The sequence below is a fragment of the Ranitomeya variabilis genome, chromosome 2 (assembly GCF_051348905.1).
Source record: "Ranitomeya variabilis isolate aRanVar5 chromosome 2, aRanVar5.hap1, whole genome shotgun sequence".
Classification (NCBI taxonomy): Eukaryota; Metazoa; Chordata; class Amphibia; order Anura; family Dendrobatidae; genus Ranitomeya; species Ranitomeya variabilis.
Genome location: NC_135233.1, coordinates 118,594,333 through 118,618,622, shown reverse-complemented (window position 1 = coordinate 118,618,622; position 24,290 = coordinate 118,594,333).

The window sequence follows — 24,290 nt, the reverse complement described above, 5'->3', positions numbered from 1 at the left end:
AATAACTCTGAAATGCTTCAATAGATTCCAGTTGTCACGATTGGACTGGCGAGTAAACTGGGACCAGGGGCACCTTTCCTGGCCCTAGCTCTAGGGGGCGCCCTAACTCGCCCTGTTCCCCGGGTGGTCTTCTGGTACTGCTCTGTCGCAGTAACTCCGTGACAGTACCCCTCCTTCTATGAGGGACCTCCGGAACCTCAGGACCTGGTTTATCTGGGTGGGCCGCATGAAAGGCCCGAACCAGTCTGGTCGCATGAACGTCGGAAGCTGGAACCCACATCCTCTCCTCAGGACCATACCCCTTCCAATGTACCATATATTGAAGTGACCGACGAGCAAGACGAGAATCTAAGACCTTGGCTATCTGGAACTCAAGATTACCATCGACAATGACAGGAGAAGGTGGCAGAGGTGAAGATCCTGCAGATGCCACGTACTTCTTGAGAAGAGAATGATGAAACACATTGTGGATTTTAAAAGTAGGTGGCAGAGCAAGGCGGAATGCTACCGGATTGACGACGGCTAGGATCTTATAGGGACCAATAAACCTGGGACCCAATTTCCAAGATGGAACCTTTAGCTTAATGTTCCTTGAGGACAGCCACACCAAGTCACCAACACTCAGGTCCAGACCCACCAAACATCTCTGATCAGCCACACTCTTATATTTGGAGCCCATCTTTTGCAAATAATTAATCACCCCCTGCCAAATCATAGAAATAGAAGAAGAGAACCGTTCCTCCTCCGGTAAACCAGAAGGGCGATCACCATTGAACGAACTAAACTGCGGATGAAACCCATATGCCCCCAAAATGGGGACTTACCAGTTGATTCCTGACAGCAATTATTAACTGCAAATTCAGCCAACGGTAAGTAGGTCACCCATTCCTCCTGATTCTCAGATACAAAACATCTAAGATATGTCTCTAAATTCTGATTAACCCATTCAGTCTGCCCGTTAGACTGTGGGTGAGACGCCGAAGAAAAAGACAAATGGATGCCCAGACGGGTGAAAAACGCCCTCCAGAATTTGGAGATAAACTGCACCCCCTGATCAGAAACAATATCCGTAGGAATCCCATGCAGTCTTATTATTTCCCTGATGAAGATTTGCGCCAAAGTTTTGGCATTAGGCAAAGCTGGCAAAGCAATAAAATGAGACATTTTACTGAACCTGTCCACCACCACCAGGATTACAGTGTTCCCTGCAGACACAGGTAGATCCGTAATAAAATCTACCGACAAATGAGTCCAAGGTCTGCTGGGAATCTCCAAAGGTAGGAGAGCCCCTGACGGACGAGTATGTGAAGTCTTAGAACGCGCACAGATATTGCAGGCGGCGACATACTCCTGAACATCCTTATAAGCACCTGGCCACCAAAAGCGCCGAGTAAGTAGATCAGCGGTAGCCTTAATCCCTGGGTGTCCAGCCAGCACCCTATCATGATGTTCACTGAGGATTCTAAGATGGAGATTGACTGGTACAAACAGTTTACCAAGAGGACAGGTAGCAGGGGCATCCCCCTGAGCGTCCGCAACCTCTCTTTCAAGATTGGAGCATATGGACGCCATTACTACCCCTTTTTGTAGTATAGGTACCGGTTTGCACTTATCGCCTCCCCCAGGAAAGCAAAGGATCTGCCTTAACATTCTTGCTTCCCGGCCTAAAAGTAACAAAAAATTTAAATCTGGTAAAGAACAAAGCCCATCTTGCCTGACGAGGTGTAAGACGTTTTGCCGACTCCAAGTAAACCAGATTTTTATGGTCAGTGATCACCATCACAGGGTGAACCGCTCCTTCCAAGAAATGGCGCCACTCCTCAAATGCCCATTTGATAGCTAAGAGTTCCCTATTACCAATATCATAGTTTCTCTCAGCTGGCGACAATTTTTTAGAAAAGTAAGCGCATGGTTGCCATTTGCCAGGAGACGCACCTTGCGATAATACAGTCCCCACTCCCACCTTGGATGCATCCACCTCCACAATGAATGGCTGAGTGACATCAGGCTGAATAAGAATCGGCGCATAAGCAAAACACCCTTTCAAAGTGTCAAATCCCTCCCTGGCAGGACTGGACCACTTGGAGAAGTCCGTCCCCTTTTTAGTCATATCAGTGAGCGGTTTAGCACTACTGAAAAGTTCTTTATGAATTTACGGTAGTAATTGGCAAAACCCAAAAACCTTTGTAAGGCCTTCAAATCCTCAGTATGATCCCATTCCAATACCGCCCGGACTTTCGCCGGATCATTCCAAAAGCGGTGGCAGATAATACATATCCAAGGAAAGGGATCTCCTCAACCGAGAACATGCACTTTTCAGGTTTGACATACAATTTGTCACGAAGTATCTGTAGGACTTGTCTGACATGTTGCTGGTGTGACTCAAGGTTAGGTGAGTACACAAGAATGTCATCCAGGTAGATAACAACAAACCTGCCTACAAGGTGACTAAAGATGTCATTAATAAAGTGCTGGAAGACGGCGGGCGCGTTCGTCAACCCAAAAGGCATCACTAGATTCTCGTAGTGTCCTTCTGGCATATTGAACGCAGTCTTCCACTCATCACCCTCCTTAATGCGGATGAGATTGTACTCCCCCCTGAGGTCCATTTTAGAGAACCATTTTGCCCCAACAATTTGATTAAAAAGGTCAGGTATAAGAGATAGCGGATACGGATCACGGACCGTGATAGCATTAAGTTCCCGGAAATCCAGGCAAGGACGTAACCCACCATCCTTCTTCTTTACGAAAAAGAACCCTGCAGCAAGGGGTGAAGAGGAAGGTCGGATATGGCCCTTAGCCAGACTTTCTGTAATATAGTCCTTCATGGCCTGCCTTTCTGGACCTGAGATGTTATAGAGTCTGCTCTTGGGCAGCTTGGCACCAGGAACCAGATTGATGGCACAATCATAAGGATGATGTGGGGGAAGCTCTTGGCTCCCCTGCTCAGAAAACACATCCACGAAGTCTGACAGGTAATGGGGCACAGACTGGGTTTCCACCCTTGCCAACCGGGTACCCAAACAGTGTCCTTGACAGTATGTACTCCACTTTACCACTTCCTGTGTCTGCCAATCAATTACTGGATTGTGCAGAGCGAGCCAAGGAAGTCCCAGTACCACAGGTGAGGGCAGGCCCTCAAGTACATGGACTACCTGCGTGAAGTTCCCCTGTCTTAGAGGACTGGAACCAATAGCTATTATGGGTATAGGTCTGGACAAGGTTTGTGAGACAAGGCCTTGGTCCTGGACGAACCCTGCATCGACCAAATTAAACCCTGCCCCACTGTCCAAGAAGGCGGATACGTCAACCTTATTTTCACCCACAAATAAAATAGCTGGAAGGAAAAAACAAGTCTTTCCCACAGAGGTTATGAGTACACCCGAGTTGCCTACCTCCCCGCAACACGGGATCTCTAGTTTTCCGGCGGTTGTTTGAACAAGTGATGGGTAGGATATGTGCTCACAAAATGACCTTTCTTGCCACAACAAAAGCACACTCCCCCTTACGTCGAATTAATGCAAGTTTGCTAGGTTGGGACGTTGCACCCACTTGCATGGGTTCCACAGTTGAATCAGTACTGGTCACGCTCAAACTTGGACCTCCTGCCCCCAGAGGTGTCTCCCTATGCCTCTGGCGAAGACGGCGATCAACCCGGATCGCCAGAGACATGGCCGCCTCAAGGGAATCCAGAGTCTCATAGAGAGCTAAAGCATCCCTTACTCTTACGGAGAGACTCTCGCAGAACTAACTACGGAGGGCCGGGTCATTCCACCTAGTGTCAGTGGCCCACCGCCGGAATTCGGAGCAGTATTCCTCCGCCTGACGGTTTCCTTGCTGAAGTTGGCACAGAGACGACTCAATCATACACTGAGACCAAAGCCTGGAAGAAGCCCTCTACTGACTGAAGTGACTGAGTCAGATGGAAGAGAAAATGCCCATGCTTGCGGGTCCCCCTGTAGGAGCGAGATAACAATCCCCACCCGTTGCTCCTCCATACCAGAGGATACCGGACGCAGCCTGAAATAAAGTTTGCAGGCCTCCCGGAACACAACAAACTTGTCCCGCCCACCGGAGAACCTGTCTGGCAGCGCGACCTTGGGCTCCACAATGGTTTGTTTGGAAAGCGAGATCCCCACACCAGACGAAACAGAGTGTTGTGAAACCACCGTGCGTAAATCCGCCACCTCCAAACTGAGCTGCTGCAACTGCCCTGTCAACACTGTAATAGGATCCATTACGGATCAGAAAATGCTTTTGGGTCTGAGATAATGTCAAGATTGGACTGGCGAGTAAACTGGGACCAGGGGCACCTTTCCTGGCCCTAGCTCTAGGGGGCGCCCTAACTTGCCCTGTTCCCCGGGATACCTCAGATGGCGAGGATGCCGGGACCTCCGCCCTCGCCCTGTCTCCTGACTACCGCCCTGCGTCTATCCCCCTCCCCACCTAGGGAAGAGAGGCGCTACCGTGTACAACAGTACACCAAACCGATAAACAGGGGAACAAAGACAAGGGTAAAAAGAAAACTCCACTCACACAAAATATGCTCTCACAAATAACAGAGGTAACCACCAGGGTGTGAAGGACGGGGAGGGTAAATAAGGCAGGTAAGGATGAGGAATTTTCCAAGCGTACAAACTATACAACTGTCGCACAATAAACTCCTCCAGCTCTCCAAACACCAGCTCCTCACTATACTACTCCAGGTCTATCAAGCAAGTGCTATCTCAGACAAAGATCTGACCAGAAGGCCTAGCTTTTATAGGAGAGAGGAGTGGCTAACCGAGCACAGCTGAAAGCAGGAATTTCCACATGGCCTATTAACCCCTGTCCTGCTGAAAGAAAACAAAACACCTTTAATACACAGGAGAAGTGCTTCTTCTCAGCGATGAAGCAGAAGCCATCAGACGCCATGGTCTTCTGGTACTGCTCTGTCGCGGTAACTCCGTGACACCAGTGATACTCAGATTTTTTTCATGGCATATTGTACTTCATGGTAGTGGTAAAATTTCTTTGATATGACTTGCATTTATTTGTGGAAAAAAAAGGAAATTTGCCAAAAATGTAGAAAATTTTGCAATTTTCCAAATTTTAATTTTCATGGCCTTAAATCATAGAGATATGCCACACAATATACTTAAGTAACATTTCCCACATGTCTACTTTACATCAGCACAATGTTGGAACCCAAATTTCTTTTGGTTAGGAAGTTATAAGGGTTAAAAGTTGAACAGCAATTTCTCATTTTTAAAACACCATTTTTTTTTTTAAGGACCACATTTGAAGTTACTTTGAGGGATCTAAGATACCCAAAAGTGACACCATTTTAAAAACTGCACACCTCAAGGTGCTCAAAACCATATTCAAGAAGCTTATTAACACTTTAGGTGCTTCACAGGAATTTTGGAATGTGGAAAAAAATGAACATTTTACTTTTTTTAGCAAAATATTTACTTAAGATCCACATTTTTTTATTTTGACAAGTGTAACAGGAAAAATTGGGCCCCAAAATTTGTTGTGTAACTTCTCCTGAGCATGCCTATACCCCATATGAGGGAGAAAACCATTGTTTGGGTACATGGCAGAGCTCGCAAGGGAAGGAGCACCATTTGACTTTTTGAATGCAAAATTTGCTGGATCAATTGGCGGATGCCATATCGCATTTGGAGAGCCTCTGATGTGTTTAAATAGTAAAAATCCTCCACAAGTGACACCATTTTGGAAACTAGACCATCAGGGAATTTATCTAGATGTGTGGTGAACACATTGAATCCTCAGGTGCTTCACAGAAGTTGATAACATTGAGCCGTAAAAATGAAAAAAAATCTAATTTTTCATAAAATATGTTTTTAGCACAAAATTTTGCATTTGCATAAGGGTAACAGGAGAAATTGCACAATTTGTTGTGTAATTACTCCTGAGTACACTGATGCCTCATATTAGGGAGAAAACTACTGTTTGGGTGCATGGCAGGACTCGGAAGGGAAGGAACGTCTTTTCACTTATTGAATGTAAAATTTCCTGGAATCATTAGCAGACATCACATCCCATTTGTAGAGCCCCTGATGTGCCTAAACAGTGGAAACCCCCAACAACTGACCCTATTTTGTAAACTAGACCCCTCAAGGAATGTATTTAGATGAATGGTGAGCACTTTGAAACTCCAGGTGCTTCACAGAAGTTTATAACATTAATCCATGAAAATAATAAAATCACATTTTCCTCACAAAAATGTTTTAGCCCCAATTTTTTAATTTTTCTAAGGGCTAATAGGAATTTTTTTTTCAAAAAACTGAGGTCCATTTTTTCTTGAGTGCGCCAATACCCTACATGTAATCGGGAAATATTTTTCAGGCACAGGAGTGAATTTTACTGTTATGATTTGCAGTTGCCAGGACACACTGTGAGAGCCCATGAGGTGCCAGAACAGCAGAACCCCTCATAAGTGACCCCATTTTACAAGCTACACCTCTCAGTGAATTCATTTAGGGGAGCAGGGTGTGGCTCAGAATTTTATACCATTGGGCAGTGAAGACAAAATAATGACATTTTTACCACCAAAATTTTGTTTTAGCCCCAGATTTTACATTTTCACATGAGAAGTGGGTAAAAATGACACCAAAATTTGTCCCACAATTTCTACTGAACGTGCCAATATACCATATGTGGCTGTACACTACTACTTAGCCATACGGAGAGACTCGGGAGGAAGGGAGGGCTGATTTTCCTAGAACAGTTTGCAAACACTATATAGAGCCTGTAATGGCTAGAAGAGCAGAATGCCCCCTCAAGTGACCCCATTTTGGAAATTATACCCCTTGGGGAATTTATCTACAGGTCTAGTGACAATTTTGACTCCACAAGTATTTTCCAGAAGCAAGCAGCAATGAATATTGCCAAGTAAAAATTGCTAACTGCTGTTGTAGTGACCAGTACGTTGCAGTCACCAGTACGTTATGCTCAGTCCGTGCTTCTGGTGGCACACACCCGTAAATTAGGCGGGCTCTTATTGATTCAGAAATGCCAAGCGTGGACTCAACATGTGGTTTAGATGTACCGTGGCTCAGAACGGAGGGGGCATTTGGATTTGGGAGTGCAGAATTTGCTGCATTTCTTTTGGCGAGTGAGTAGCCATTTTGCTTTTCCAGAGCCTTTGTGCTTCCAGTAACATGGAAGCCCCCTATATTTCCATTAACAGATGACGGACCTGAGTCAGGGATTGCTTTTGTTGTGGATTGATTTGAAGCTTTTATTGGGAACATTTTAGAAGACGTTTGGGATCACATTTATCTAGCGCTCTATGCTGACCACTTAATTTGGGGTTTCCATCTAAATCTCTGAGTGACGTGATTCAGATGGAACCCCTGAGGGATCCATTCACTATAATGAGGCAGCTTAGCTACTCTGGACTCCGTCTGGCCTCTTTTCAGCGGTGTCTTTCTTTGAAGAAGTGAACAAAACTGGCAGACGGCACTTTTATGCAATTCTAAAAAGACGGACACCGCCGGATCACAGGTCAGACTGCGTCCACATTGCTTCCATCTGCCTCATTATAGGGAATCTTCTGCTAGAGGTTCCCTGTGAATAACATATTTCAGAGATTTATACGGAAACCCCAATGCAAGCACTCAGCGCAAGATATATATCTTACGCTGAGCCTTGCCGCGATCTTTGGGAGGCAGAATGAAAAAGTCAACAGCATGTGAAGAATTGGTTTTATTAATTTTTTACGCCATTCCTCATGTGGTATAAGTGATAAGGTAACTTTATTCTTCGGGTCGGTGCGATTACAGGGATACCAGATTTATATAGAGCTTTTATGTTTTATGTTTATGCTTTTTATTACAAAAAAATAGCTTTTGCATCACCACATTTTGAGAGCTATAATTTTTCCATATTTTGGCCAACAGAGTCATGTGAGGTCTTGTTTTTTGCGGGACAAGTTGACGCTTTTATAGGTACCATTTTCGGGCACATGACATGACATGTTTTCATCGCTTTCTATTCTGATTTTTGTGAGGCAGAACGAACAAAAACCAGCAATTCGGGATTTTATTTTTTTTGGGGGGGGTCATTTATACCATTCCGCCTGTGGTAAAATTGATAAGGCAGTTTCATTTGTCAGGTCAGTGCAATTACAGCGATACCTCATTTATAACTTTTTTTTTTTATGTTTGGGCGCTTTTATACAATAAAAACTATTTTATAGAAAAAATAACTATTTTTGCATTGCTTTATTCTGAGAGCTATAACTTTTTTATTTTTCAGCTGATGGAGCTTTATGATGACTTGTTTTTGCGAGACAAAATGATGTTTTTAGCGGTACCATGTTTATTTATATCTGTCTTTTTGATCGTGTTTTATTCCACTTTTTGTTCAGCGGTATGATGATAAAGCATTGTGTTTTGCCTTGTATTTTATTTTTTTTTATATAGTTTTCACTAAAAGGATTAATCAGTGGGACAGTTTCATAGGTTGGGTCGTTGCAAACACAGCGATATAAAATATGTGTACTTTTGTTGTTTATATTTTTTTCATTCAAATATTTATTTAGAGATACAACATTTTTGTTTTGTTTTTATTACTTTTGATTTTTTAAAAAATATTTTTACAATTATTTTAAACTTTTTTTTACTTTTTTCTAGCTTTTTTACTTTGTACCACAAAGGGACTATCATTTTTTGCATGCTGAACGCTTCTACAGCATGGAGATACAGCAGCATCCCAATGCTGGAGAAACTGCCAGCTCTGCACTGACTGACAAACTTGCTCATCATGCACTGGGCATGGTCAGCAAGTCTGCTACGTCTGGTGACCCGGATGTTGTCATGAAGACATTGGGTCAACATGGCAATGATCGGGACCCCGCATCATGCTGCGGGGTCTCCGATCCAAAGGCTGGGGGGCTGTCAGCCCTCTGCTGTCTCTGGGAATGCTGCGATCGTGTTCGATCACAGCATTTTGGGGGTTAAAGTGCCAGGAGCGGTGTGTGACCACTCCTGGCACTTAGTGCTGGGTGTCAGCAGTCAGAATCAGCTGACACTCGGCGGTGATCGCCCGCAAACCCCTATGTGTGGGCGATCGCTCAGGTTTAATAATCAGTCCCTGGTCAAATAGGCCCTGTGCACAGGGACGGATTATTATGTCTGTTGTCAGAAAGGGTTTAAAAGCATAGAGGGCATGAGTTTTCATATCACGTGTACTTTGCTTGAACTGATTAACCCCTTCATGACCTTGGGATTTTCCGTTTTTCCGTGTTTGTTTTTTGCTCCCCTTCTTCCCAGAGCCATAACTTTTTTATTTTTCCATCAATATGGCCATGTGAGGGCTTATTTTTTGTGAAAACGGGAAAGAAATTCCAAGTGCGGTGAAATTGCAAAAAAAGTGCAATCCCACACTTGTTTTTTGATTGGCTCTTTTACTAGGTTCACTAAAAAATGCTAAAACTGACCTGCCATTATCATTCACCAGGTCATTACGAGTTCATAGACACCAAATATGTCTAGGTTCTCTTTTATCTAAGTGGTGAAAAAAAATTCCAAACTTTGCTAAAAAAAAAAATAAAAATTGTGCCATTTTCCGATACCGGTAGCGTCTCCATTTTTCGTGATCTGTGGTCAGGTGAAGGCTTATTTTTTGTGTGCTGAGCTGGCATTTTTAATAATAGCATTTTGGTGCAGATATGTTCTTTTGATCGCCCGTTATTGCATTTTAATGCAATATCGCGGCGACCAAAAAAACGTCATTCTGGCGTTTCAAATTTTTTTCTCGCTACGCCGTTTAGCGATCAGGTTAATCCTTTTTTTTATTGATCGATCGGGTGATTCTGAACACAGCGATACCAAATATGTGTAGGTTTGATTTTTCTTTTATTGATTTATTTTGAATGGAGCGAAAGGGGGGTGATTTAAACTTTTATATATTTTTTTATTTTTTTCAAATTTTTTTGTAACTTTTTTTAAACTTTTGCCATGCTTCAATAGCCTCCATGGGAAGCTAGAGGCTGGCACAACTCGATCGGCTCTGCTACATAACAGCGATCATCAGATCGCTGCTATGCAACACAAATGCAGGTGTGCTATGAGCACCGACCACAGGGGGGCGCTCACAGCAGGCCGGCATCAGTAACCATAGAGGTCTCAAGGTTACCATTCTGATGCATCGCTGACCCCCGATCAAGTGACGGGGGTCAGCGATGCGCTCATTTCCGGCCGCCTGGCAGGAAGCGCCAGTTAAATGCCACTGTCAGCGTTTGACAGCAGCATTTAGCTAGTTAATAGCGGCTGGTGAATCGCGATTTCACCTGCCGCTATTGCGGGCACATGTCAGCTGTTCAAAACAGCTGACATGTCCCGGCTTTGATGCAGGCTCAGCGCCGGAGCCCTGCATGAAAGCGCGGTATATGACCTCGGAAGTACTATTCCGTCCGGGGTCAGAAAGAGGTTAAAATCAGATTTTCTGTTAAAAATACACAGTGGAAAAAAACACATTTATACAATGTAGGAACATGGCTTATTTGAAATGAAAAGTATACATATACTGCAACTGTCTAATCTGCTGCAATGGTCCATGTACCTGGACCGACCAGTGGCACAAAACAATCAACATTCAGTAAATATTTAAAAGTCTATTTACACAGACAGGCTAAACAATTCACACTGAAAAGTCTGTAATAAATAGGCTACCATTGTTCTTGGTAGTGCAAGTCCTGTTTACACAGCATGATGCACCTTTTAGGCCGGCGTATGAAGATACGGTCCGTTTTTTACGGCCGTAATACGCAGAAATGTTCCCAAAATAGTGATCCGTATGTCATCCGTAGCCAGGGTGTGTCAGGGTATTTTGCGCATGGCATCCGTACTGCAATATTTTCTCGCAGGCTTGCAAAACCGACATCTAATGGATTTATGGGCTCAAATGTTCGTTAAAACATATACAGTCTCTATATCTATATATATATATATATTTGTCATTGAGACTTTTCCCAGGCTCCAGTTCATATAAGGACATCCAGCAGAGGGTGCATCACCGCGACTCAAGGTAACTACAGGACATTCCCCTGCACTCCATTCATTCCCCAGATTTTACAGACAGGAGCACAGCTGCATTAGCAGTGACTGAACGATGGAAGGCATGTGATATTGTTGTTTTTTTATTTTTATTTTTTTACAGAACGAGGGTCTTCAGGCGGATTAAGAGTATAATAAAATATTAAAACACCCTGTGTCTTTATTTCATTAAAATACTATTAATACTATTGGATTAATAATGGATAGGTGTCATAATTGACGCCTCTCCATTATTAACCTGGCTTAATGTCACCTTACAATAGCAAGGTGACATTAACCCTTCATTACCCCATATCCCACCGCTGCACGGGAGTGGGAAAAGAGTGGCCAAGTGCCAGAATAGGCGCATCTTCCAGATGTGCCTTTTCTGGGGTGGCTGGGGGCAGATGTCTGTAGCCAGGGGGGGCCAATAACCATGGACCCTCTCTAGGCTATTAATATCTGCCCTCAGTCACTGGCTATACCACTCTGGCGGAGAAAATTGCGCGGGAGCCCACGCCAATTTTTTCCGCGATTTAACCCTTTATTTTACAAGCTAGAGCGACCAAATTTTGCACATACACACTACTAACATTATTAGTGTGGAATATGCAAAAAAAAGGGATATGAGATGGATTATTGTATGTAAACCATGTCTCATATCATGTCGGGTTTGTGAAGGAGAGAGGAAAAGCCGGCAATTTAATTACCGGCTTTTATATAGAACACCGCTGCGTATTTCTCGCAAGTCACACTGCTGGTCCGTGTGTAATCCATATTTTTCTCGCCCCCATAGACTTTGATTGGCGATTTTTTGGCGCAATACGGTGACAAACGCAGCATGCTGCGATTTTCTACGGCTGTACAAGACCGTATAATAGGGATCAGTAAAATACGGCTGATAGAAGCTGGGCCATAGAGAATCATTGTACCGTAAGCAATCCGTATTTTCTGCACCTCTCATACGTCCGTAAAACTCGCTAGTGTGACGCCGGCCTTAGAGCGTTGACTTTTAAACCTGCTGAAAAATCAATAAACCCGCTGAACGAGCATTTTGCTGATTCATCTTGTGATCGGCAGTCTGTTTTCACTGTAAAGGCCCCGTCACACTTAGCGACGCTAAAGCGATCCCGACAACGATACGACCTGTCAGGGATCGTTGCTGCGTCGCTATGTGGTCGCTGGTGAGATGTCAAACAGTGAGATCTTCCCAACAATCGCTGCTGCGATCTCACTGTTTGACATCTCACCAGCGACCTGTAGCGACCTGTACAACGATGTCACATGGGAGCTATTATGACGATTCAGTGTCTGAGTCGTCAACGAGGTCATTGGTAAGGTGTCAAACACAGCGATGTGTGCTACCCAGCGGGACCTCAATGATCAAAAAAAGGTCCAGGCCATTCCGACACGACCAGCGATCTCACAGCAGGGGCCGGGTCGCTGCTACGTGTCACACATAGCGAGATCGCTACTGAGGTCGCTGTTGCGTCACAAAACTTGTGACTCAGCAGCGATCTCGCTAGCGATCTCGCTTAGTGAGACGGGGGCTTAAGAATATCGTTATCAATCCTATGCAGATTGATCTGCTCATCTCTAATCGCAACGTATTTTACAATATCACACAGAAACCATCATCATTCAAATTTGTCATTGTCTTTATTCCTATAAAACCTTGTTTGCTATAATATTTGGGTGTAAATTTTAAGTCACAGCGCCTAGATGTAAAAACTCACTGTCATCGTGCTGCCCAGCAATGTAAGCATTGGACCCCATGCAGCTATATATAAAACATATTTTCAACATTTTCATATTTTTTGTTTGCTTATTAACTTGATTTAATGTGATGATCTTTAGTGCAATGTCAGAATCATATGTATATTTATAGAAATTGTTATATCAATCAATTTAGCTTCTACCTTGTCCTTACAACCACCTATTTAGTCAACCGCTATTGCAATTGTATAGCGCTGTGAAAAACTAATGAAGTATGACGATATTTATGTGACCTAAGGAAAAAAGAATTACATGCACCATACATCATAATAATGCAGTGCTGCAGTTTGTTGAGATTTAGGTTATGAATAAAAGTGTAGAGTATTAAATAAAAAAAAAACAAGAGTAACAGAAATAATCACCCCTGTGATAACTACATTCAATTAATCTAGATCAGCTCAATCGTGGCTCCTCATGCCTTTGCAAATAGTTATTTCTTATTTCCGTAACTGAATGTGCCAGATGGCACTTATTAGCAAATATATTTCTGAGATTGGATGTCTGGTTTAAGAGAATCTGAACTCCCAAAACAAAAAAAAAGAACAAAATTTTTACAATCCCCATAAATTGCAACGTGCTGCATAGCTGCCATCATGGAAAAGTCAGTGCACAAGCAGAAAAATCTTCATGTATAGAACATTTGTTTGCATTTGACCCCCTCCAAAGGGTAATTGCTCTTTATTAAAGTTAATTTACAGCTCACTGGCATTCTATAATTTCCATTGCATTAACAATGAAGAGTCTGCAGGTAATTAACATTGTTCACTTCAACATTTAAATGCTGATCACCAATAATAAAAGTGTAGTGATGCACATCATTCACATCAATGGACTGTAAAACAAAAGAGAAAGAATGAATTATATAATGTTATGTTTATATAGTTCATTGTGAAAAATAAAAGCGAATAAATATTTCATCTTCTACATAGTTCACTTTTTAGAACTATATAAAACTTATACCTTTTAACCTAATGTGACCATTGTACTAAAATTATCAGTATCCAACATGTTCAAACAGCTCTTTTTTCATTTTCCATAGATAGTCCTAAGTTACTACAGGGACTTGCAAAAATATACACCCAGCATGGATTTTTACCCATTTTGTTAGATTACAACCTGTGTTTAATGTTTTTTGTAATCCAATGTGTGTGATGCAACAGCAATAAATAGTCTAAGTTGGTGAAGTGAGAAAAATTTAATTTATGGGATCAAATAACTAAAAATTGTCATGTGCAGATGTATTCACCCCTTTTTCTACGAAGCCCATAAAAAATTCTGGTGCAAGCAATTACCTTCATAAGTCACATGTTTAGTGAAAGGAAGTCCACCTGTGTGCAATCTCAGTGTCACATGGTCTGTCAGTATATACACCCCTTTTCTGAAAGGCCACAGAGGTTACACCACCATTAAGCAAGAATCTCCACTGACTAAACACCAAGAAGACCAAGGAGATCTCCAAACAAGACAAGGACAAAGTTGCTGAGAAGAACAAGTCGGGGTTGGGTTATAAAACATATTCCAATCTCTAATGATCCCCTGGAGCACCACCAAATTCATTATCATCAAATGGAAAGAACATGGTACCACAACAAACCTGCCAAGAGAGGGCCGCCAACCAAAACTCTCAGCCCGAGCAAGGAGGACATTAATCAGGGAGGCAGCACAGAGATCAAAGGTAACCCTGAAGGAGCTGCAGAGTTCTAAAGCAGAGACTGGAGTATTTGTCCGTATGACCACAATAAGCCGTACACTCCTTAGAGATGGCCTTTATGGAAGAGTGACCAGAATAAAGACTTTGCTTAAACAAAAATTGTAAGATTCATTTTGAGTTTGCTAGAATACATGTGGGAGACTCCCCAAATGTATGGAGAAAGGTGCGGTCTTCAAATGAGACCAAAATTATTTTACCCACCAAAGTAAATGCTATGTCTGGCACCAAACCAACACAGCTCATCATTACCAGAACACTCCACAGTGAAACATGCTGATCTCAGATGACCCAGGTACTGACCACCACTGTACAAGGCATGATAATCCATAAGATGTTATAGATGCAGGATATTATGGGGAGGCCAGTGTGGCAACAAACAATGAAGTTAGCCCACTCTCTGATGCCTCAGCAGTATCGGAAATGGTTCTGGGCAAGTTTACATTTTTTATGAACCGCAAATAAAATCTGAAAAGGTTTGAATTTATGTGAAATCACAAATTTCAATAAATTTGTTTAGAACTTGATCCTCAGTGGATCGATCCAATCATCTCATTTGCACAAATTCTAAAAAATTGCACCAAAATTTTAGTTTGCGGCTAATTTGGTCACGGTGACCAGCAGGAAAGAGAGGGGGACAGAGAAAGTGTCCGCAATCTCTGATGCTTTAGCAGAGTGTGAAGTTACACTGGCATTTCTTTTTTGTGATCCTTGCGAATCAAATCACAAAGTGATTTTCCAGAAAGGTATCCAGTCCCCTCTTAAAATTAATTAATGAATCACTCATTACAACATCATACGGCAGAGAGTTCCATAGTCTCACTGCTCTTACAGTAAAGAATTTGCGTCTGTTATTATGCTTAAACCTTCTTTCCTCCAGACGTAGAGGATGCCCCCTTGTCCCTGTCTCAGGTCTATGATTAAAAAGATCATCAGAAAGGTCTTTGTACTGTCCCCTCATATATTTATACATTAACATAAGATCACCCCTTAGTCTTCGTTTTTCCAAACTAAATAGCCCCAAGTGTAATAACTTATGAAGCAATGAAGCAAATCGCTAGCTCAAACTGTCCCTCAGAACAGCAGCGTCCTGTCCCTAACTAAATTCACAGCAGAGTGAACCCAAAATGGTGGCGGTGGCTTTTATAGTGCATCATGACATCATTTCAGCAGCCAATCACAGCCATGCCATTAGTTAACATGCCTAACATGCCTAACAGGGTGTGCCCACACTTCTTAGGATCCTCATTGGCTGAATAAAATCTGTTGTGAACTCTGTTTTCAGGCTCCCTCTTGTGGTCACTGGTGGTATGGTGTGACTTTTGCTTTGGGCTCCCCCTGGTGGCTTTGTTTGTTATCCTGCTGGTCTCTGGCTATCAGCTGGTTCGTTATCCTCTGGGAGGTTCCTATATAGCTCTGTTTTACTTCCACTTGTTGCCGGCTGTCGATGTAATCAGTGCTACTCAGATTCCTTCTGACTACCTTGCTCCCAGTCCATCCAGGACAAGCTAAGTTTTGTTTGCTCATTTTTTGATCAGCAGTGTTTATCATGTTTTCTTGTCCAGCTTGCTAAAATGTGATTCCCTCGCTTGCTGGATGCTCTAGTGGACTGAGTTTCTCCCCACACACCATTAGTTGGTGCGTGGGTTCTTGAAATCTCAGGATGGATATTTTGTAAGGGTTTTTTATTGATCGCATAGACCCCTGCTCTATTTTCTACTTTCTAGTACTAGTGGGCCTCTTTTGCTGAATCTGATTTCATCCCTACGTATGTGCCTTCTTCTTACTTCACCGTTAATATTTGTTGGGGGCTTCTATATCTTTGGGGATTATTTCTCTGGAGGCAAGCGAGGTCTTTCTTTCTCTTTAGGGGTAGCTAGTTCCTCAGGCTGGTTCGAGACGTCTAGGAATTTTTTAGGCACGTTCACCGGCTACCTCTAGTTGTGTTGGATAGGTTCAGATTTGCGATCAGTCCAGTTACCATCTCCTTAGAGCTTGTCCTTAGTTTATTCACTTGCTGGTCTATTCGTGATCCTCAGCCACTAAGGATCATAACAAAAATCAAACTGGCTCATTGCATTATGGGAACTTCCGATTCCAGTGTTCGATATTCTAAAAGTATCGGAACTCAGTATCAGAACTCCGATACAGCGAATATCAGTCGATAACCGATGTTTCAGTATCGGAATGCTCAACACTAGTTATGTGTAATAATGAGAAATGACACAGAGAAAGCATATTGAACACGCTTACTGAAATGTAAATAATATTTTGTACAAAAGCCTTTGTTGGTGATGACAGCTTCAAAACGCCTACTGTATGGAGAAACTAGTCTCATGCATTGCTCAGGTGTGATTTTGGCACATTTTTCCACGCAAACACTCTTCAAATTCTGAAGGCTCCTGGGCTCTTTCTATGAACTCTGAGGTTTAGTTCATTCCATACATTTTCCACTAGTTTTAGGTCAGGTGATTGGGTGGGTAAATTGAGCAGCCTTATTTTCTTTCTTTGAAATTAATGAAGAGTTTAATTGTTTGTCCGTTTGGGATTATTATCTTGCTGAAATGTCAACTCTGTGTCATGCACAGTGTGGGAAGACTAAGTGCAACATGAGGGGAAGAGGGGAAGGAAGCCCAAACGCTAGGGAAAGGGAGAGTGGAGAGCTCTAGGCAGATTTAATAGCACCCAGCCTCCCCTGCCATCCATATATTGGTTCCACACCAATCACCAAGCAGAAACCTAAGCCCTGTATATCCCTAGAGCTAGGCCCTGAATAGGGAAGGGGGTGAGCACTGGTCAGTCCCCACTGGACAGTAAAGAGAAGAAGGGAGACAAACATGGGGAAGCAACTAATCTGAGTAGAGACAGAGGTAACACCAAATGTCCTCCAACAGCACCAGAGAGGCAGTAAGCCGACTGCTATAGCTCCAAGCCTTCACAAGGGAAAAATGTGAATGTCACCAGCGGCTCCCTGAAGGAGACTGGTAGTCTATAAACACACAGGTCCAGGTGTGTCAATTAGAGCCAGAGGGAGGTTGCCACTGGGTCCAAAAGTCAGAAGGATTAATAAAGCTTCTGCTATGCCAAATACAGAGACTTTCTTCAGCCAGATGCAGAGCGACTGTCTGTAGCATCTGACACACCCGTGACAGTTGACAGATGCTTGATAAAGACCCATTTGGGTCGAAACGTTGCACTTTGGCAAATAAAGGAATCGTTTTGTGAACACTTTCACCTGGACTGGATGCTGTCCTTCATTTCTTATCTGGTACACCCGTGACAGTGCCCCAACTTCTATGAGTGACCTCTGGACACACAGGACCAGGTTTCTCAGGATAAGAGGTATGGAATGAGTGGAAAAAATTAGTGAATGATATAATACCAAATGAAAATATATTATATAAAAATAGAGGCTGTCCCCAGAAATTCCAAAAGATATGGGAGAAATGGTGTGATTCACCCTTAGCGCACCTATCCTATAATGCCATGACCTATTCTATCTCACGATACAATGCCTGATGTACAGTATGCAGCGCCCCAGAGTCCTGGTCGTTGCAGTAGCATGGTTCAGCCACTAAGGGGGGCCATGCTGCGTTCGATGGCACGGAAGGAGTTCTCTGAGCAGGTATCACAGTCACCAATACATTTCACAGCTGGGCCTCCGGGGGGAGCTAAGGGTGCTATTCATTAGGCCACTCCCCACCATAGTGGGTAAACTGGGGGTCAGGCAGGAAGTTAGAGAGAACGCTGACGGGATTGAACGGAGCAACACCTGGTGGCAGAGGGTGTTGTGAAGGGAGAGACTGTAGGGTCTCTGCCAGGGGTGGGATCCTGGCAGAGGCTTGGCATGGAAAGAACGTAAAGGGACCGTGCCTGCTCAGCATAGCGGCGGTGCCCGAGGAAGGACTAAGAAGCGAGATAGATTGTGCTGAGTGAGAAACGAAATCAAGCGAAAGGAGATACCAGTGAGGGTTGTGCTGAAAGAGGCAGCACCTTACTGAGGCGCACTACCGGTGGCCGGAACGCCGAGGAGGTAAAGAGTTTCAAGCCATACCTCAGACCTACGGCAGGGCAGTTAGCTCGAGGCGGACTGTCTCACGCATCACCCAGGAAGGCAAAGGGGGGTACCAACAGGAGAGGGGCGCAGATAGAGTCCCGGAAGATCTCCGAGCCTCCCCGTCATACGGGTGCATTCCTACCATAGTATCTGGAGGGACGAGGAAGATCATTGCGAATTAAGTTGTTGTGAGGGAACACGAGAAACAGACACAACAGTTGTGGGGTACTTTCCGTAAGCACAGCAGGGAAGGACTGCAACACATAGCGCTAGAAGGAAGGCACCGATTTCCACCTGCAAGGAGAGCTCTGGAAGTGCCATTGGACCGGCCGGACTTGCGCAGCCTGGTGAGCCGTATTCCGGACTGAGGACCCAGAGAGCTTCAGTAAAGAGGTAAAGAGACTGCAACCTGGTGTCCTCGTTATTTACCGCGACCTGCACCCCACAACTGCACCGCTACAACATCACTTATTGCACCGGACGTCCCCCACTGACAGACAGGGCCACGGACCGGGTCTAGCCACCGTGACAACCCCAGGACTGAGACCTAGAGGCCCGGCTCCGGGTACCCCTCGGCCCTGCGGCGGTGTGGGGGCGCTCCAACTTGGCGTCACGAACAGGATCTACTTAAGCCTGAAGAATCAGGTCATGTGTGCCTAGAGACTGTGATTTACTGTACTTTATTGCAAGATTGTGCTGCGCCATTGGCCGCCAGAAGTTCCCGCCAAAAGGCGCCGCCATTGCTACACCCCAGGAGAAGGAGGGTGTGTTATGGGCGGAGACTCCCAGTGTGGCGCGAGAAATGGCTACCGCCCCCTGCACTTCTGGCTGCAAAGAGATGATCTGCCCCAAAACAGAAGACAACCCCCTGAGATGCAACAGCGGGAAGCTGGCGACGGAGAAGCCCGACCTCGGAGAAATGGCGGAGTTAGGTGCATGCACTGCCAGCGACTATCAGGCGGCGATGATGAACGGCGAGTGCCTGAGCGAGGAAGAAGCGGTTCAGGCCTGCCTTTCTTCACCGGAGATGGACCGGAAGGCCGCGGACCCGACAGCAGAGCTACGTCCACCAATCCCGACCTCGGAGTTAGAGGAGGAGGAACCACAGCAAGCGGAACGGAGTCCGAGCATCCCATTGGAGGAGCCCCGGTCCGGGCTGCAGCAGATTCCAGCGTCCTCGTTAACGGACCGGAGCGACACCGATGGAACTATATTAGGCGCAGGTATGGCCGACGCCCCTGCTCCCCTTCACGAGCCCGCTTCCATGGCCCACCTCCATCGCAGTAGGGAGCGACTTATCTCGGCAGGGCTAATGGTGCTATCCCCCGACGACCTGGGGAGGATGGTGCCACCGCTGTCGACTGGAGTGGGGGAGCCTGTGGATGTGAGCTTAGATGGAGTGGTTCTTCGGTGGGACACCCCTTGGTTTAGAGCCGATGGATCCCGGGAGAACGGGTCCACTCTTGCGGTGCTTACATGGGAACAATATAGACAGTGCTTGATTCTGCAGTGGAAAGGACGGAGGGGAGCTGAGTCGATGGGCCCACCGAAAGTACAACAACCCTCCCTAGCATGGGATGACAGAGACGCGGTAAGGCGAGGCACTGTGTTGGCCTACCATGTAAAAAGGGGGTGGGGCCTCATACACGAGCTGGGACTGGATACTGATGTTTTCGTTGCGCATTGTAACGTGAGGGCTCCCTGTTGTGGCCGAAGCGGAGAACCGTTACAGAAGGGGGATCCTGTGACCTACAGCCGCCACTTGAACCCACTTGGGTGGTATGCACAAAATGTTCGGCGGTGTATGTCTGGGCCTGCGGCACCTGCAGTCCCAGACCTAGTCCCGGGAGCGCCTGAACTTGTCACCATCGCAACGGTACGCCTAGTGGCAGCCCCGGAGTTGGCCAGTCGAGTCCATCTGCATGTTCGAACCGAGGACACTGGTGCTGCAGTGGCCGGGGGCCGGGAGCCCCAGCCACCGGAAGAAGAATAAACCTCGATACCCTGAAAAATGTAAATAGTTAACTGTTCCTGTTTGCTGCTAAACCCGTCTAGGGTTAAAGGTGACCCCTTTGTTGACCCGGGGTCACTGTTGTTTTCCTGAAGTTTATACAAGTTTTAAAGTTACACAAACTGCAGAAATCATGGACTGTGCATGATTCGAACTTTCTTTTGTAAATAGTTTGCACCTTCTTAAAGGTGCTCCCTACTGGTTTTAGCCAAAGACACTTTGCGAAGATATTTGCCCTATTGGTTTGAGCCAAAGACACTTTGTGAAGATACCTTTCCTACCGGTTCTAGTTAAAGACACTTTGCGAAGATACCGGACCGGAACTTTGCATGAGACTGGTAGGCTGAGAAGACGAGCTACCTCAGAGAGACCTGGTCCCCTCTTAAAGGGGATGTGAAGAATTGTACTTGAAAGCGGTACTGTTACAGAACAGTAATGTGGTAATGATGCCTTGAAAAGAAAATGTAACTGTTTTACATGCCGAGTTATATGTGTTGAATTTGTTAAAATGTGAAATTTGAATAATGTTTTGAAGACAGGAAAGATGCAGAGAGCCCGTAGGGGTAGAAGTAGAGGTCTGCATAGTTGAAAGTAAGAGAAGTAATAATGAGGGTGAGGATAGAAGGTAAACCCTGCGTCCCCATTGAAAAGTTACTTTGTTGCTAAGGACAGAGAGTGAACCCGTAGGGGTTAGAGAGTGAGTCCTTAAAGGGGCCGAGTAGAGCTGGCTCAGAGTTCTTCAACCGAAAGGAATGTTATGTCTATACTGTGTATAGTAGCGAAAGGCAGTAGGCCCTGGCTGAACAGGGCGGTCCTGTAGAAGAAAGGAGAGGCAGTAGGTCTGGTGCCGTAGGGACAGGCGGTCCTGCAGGTTCACAAGAAGGAGAATGTAAAGTTGAAATGCCTTATAATGTGATTATAGGAAGGCCTTTGATAGACTAAGAGTGTGAGTTTCTTAAAGGCAATGTTAAGTTATTGTTTCAAAAATTGCACTAAATAGAATACCCGGTTGGGTAACAGAAGTTATTTATACTCTGTAAATTATAAGGTTAATTATGTTTGTAACGTTACAAGTGTCCTCACCTCCCATAAAGGGAAGCTTACTTAAGTATACTTATTGTTATTTGCACTCAACAAAATTGTATGTCTTTTTGCTAACCTGTATTGTTGTTTTTCTTCCCAGTCCCGGAGTACTGTGTTTAACCAGGGGGGAGTGCAGCGCCCCAGAGTCCTGGTCGTTGCAGTAGCATGGTTCAGCCACTAAGGGGGGCCATGCTGCGTTCGATGGCACGGAAGGAGTTCTCTGAGCAGGTATCACAGTCACCAATACATTTCACAGCTGGGCCTCCGGGGGGAGCTAAGGGTGCTATTCATTAGGCCACTCCCCACCATAGTGGGTAAACTGGGGGTCAGGCAGGAAGTTAGAGAGAACGCTGACGGGATTGAACGGAGCAACACCTGGTGGCAGAGGGTGTTGTGAAGGGAGAGACTGTAGGGTCTCTGCCAGGGGTGGGATCCTGGCAGAGGCTTGGCATGGAAAGAACGTAAAGGGACCGTGCCTGCTCAGCATAGCGGCGGTGCCCGAGGAAGGACTAAGAAGCGAGATAGATTGTGCTGAGTGAGAAACGAAATCAAGCGAAAGGAGATACCAGTGAGGGTTGTGCTGAAAGAGGCAGCACCTTACTGAGGCGCACTACCGGTGGCCGGAACGCCGAGGAGGTAAAGAGTTTCAAGCCATACCTCAGACCTACGGCAGGGCAGTTAGCTCGAGGCGGACTGTCTCACGCATCACCCAGGAAGGCAAAGGGGGGTACCAACAGGAGAGGGGCGCAGATAGAGTCCCGGAAGATCTCCGAGCCTCCCCGTCATACGGGTGCGTTCCTACCATAGTATCTGGAGGGACGAGGAAGATCATTGCGAATTAAGTTGTTGTGAGGGAACACGAGAAACAGACACAACAGTTGTGGGGTACTTTCCGTAAGCACAGCAGGGAAGGACTGCAACACATAGCGCTAGAAGGAAGGCACCGATTTCCACCTGCAAGGAGAGCTCTGGAAGTGCCATTGGACCGGCCGGACTTGCGCAGCCTGGTGAGCCGTATTCCGGACTGAGGACCCAGAGAGCTTCAGTAAAGAGGTAAAGAGACTGCAACCTGGTGTCCTCGTTATTTACCGCGACCTGCACCCCACAACTGCACCGCTACAACATCACTTATTGCACCGGACGTCCCCCACTGACAGACAGGGCCACGGACCGGGTCTAGCCACCGTGACAACCCCAGGACTGAGACCTAGAGGCCCGGCTCCGGGTACCCCTCGGCCCTGCGGCGGTGTGGGGGCGCTCCACAGTACAGACCAAAAGTTTGGACACACCTTCTCATTTAAAGATTTTTCTGTATTTTCATGACTATGAAAATTGTAAATTCACACTGAAGGCATCAAAACTATGAATTAACACATGTGGAATTATATACTTAACAAAAAAGTGTGAAACAACTGAAATTATGTCTTATATTCTAGGTTCTTCAAAGTAGCCACCTTTTGCTTTGATGACTGCTTTGCACACTCTTGGCATTCTCTTGAAGGTGTGTCCAAACTTTTGGTCTGTACTGTATGTCCCCTTCAACATAGGGAATGTGATGATGTATATAGACTAAAGGAGTGTACTTTTATTATGACCCAAACTGGAACTTGTTCTGAATTTTTATATAGAACCTGTCAATTTGAGTATGCAATGCTTCATAATGGAAATTATCCTAATATGCTATGCTCCATTTTATTTTTTCGCTTTTCTTTATTTGTTTACTTTATTATTGAGAGTGTAAAGTTACTTACATGTTATTGTGAAAGGTGACTGTTTGGATCATTCTGATCTTATACTGTGATAATATATGTTTGTATCTTTATCCTGTGGAATCTTTCAATAAAAAGAGTTTAAAAAAAGGTGTGGAATGAACGAACCAGCCTGGGGGCATTCACACTTTGTGTAAACCCAGATGCATGCAGCTGAGTAGCTCAGCAGAGGAGAAGGAGGAAGAAGACAAGGAGGTTACGTAGACACACAGTTATGCAACCACAGCAACCAATGTATCCTGAGCTCCAACTCTGGCAGTGGACAGCAGCGTTTGCAGTTCTGCAGTTATCTAGCTTGGGTCTCCTTTTCAGACAAGCAAAAATCTTTTTTAAAAATTACATAGTAGAGTAAAAAAAATGAAATAATTTCAGTGCTACATGCATGAACTGGCACATGCGTGAACCAAATGTGTTAACCTGGAAATGTCACTGTGCTAAAATGCACCTCATCAACAGCATCTTCTGATTTTTCCTCCTCCCTCACTGTGGCAAGTATTGTCACAAAGGTCTCCAGTCGCAGAACCTCCACTTGTTTACCCTCTACAGTTGGGGTGACCGAGAGCCTGTCAGCTGATACGGAAGTGGAAATGCCTGCTTTTTTTGACTGGTTTTACATACCAAGCACACACATATTGGTGGTCACTAACGGGTTAAAGTGAACCTGTCATCAGGATTTTGCTAAGTAAGCTACAGGCTTTGTCAGGTTGGTGCTGTGTTGTTGTTTAAAATGATATCTGGGTTGAAGAAATCCGTCTTGTGATAGTTGTTAAATCTTTGCTTGCAGTTTCCAGTTAATGAGATTCTTGTGCTTTGGGGCAGGCCTGTGAGTGGCTATTTG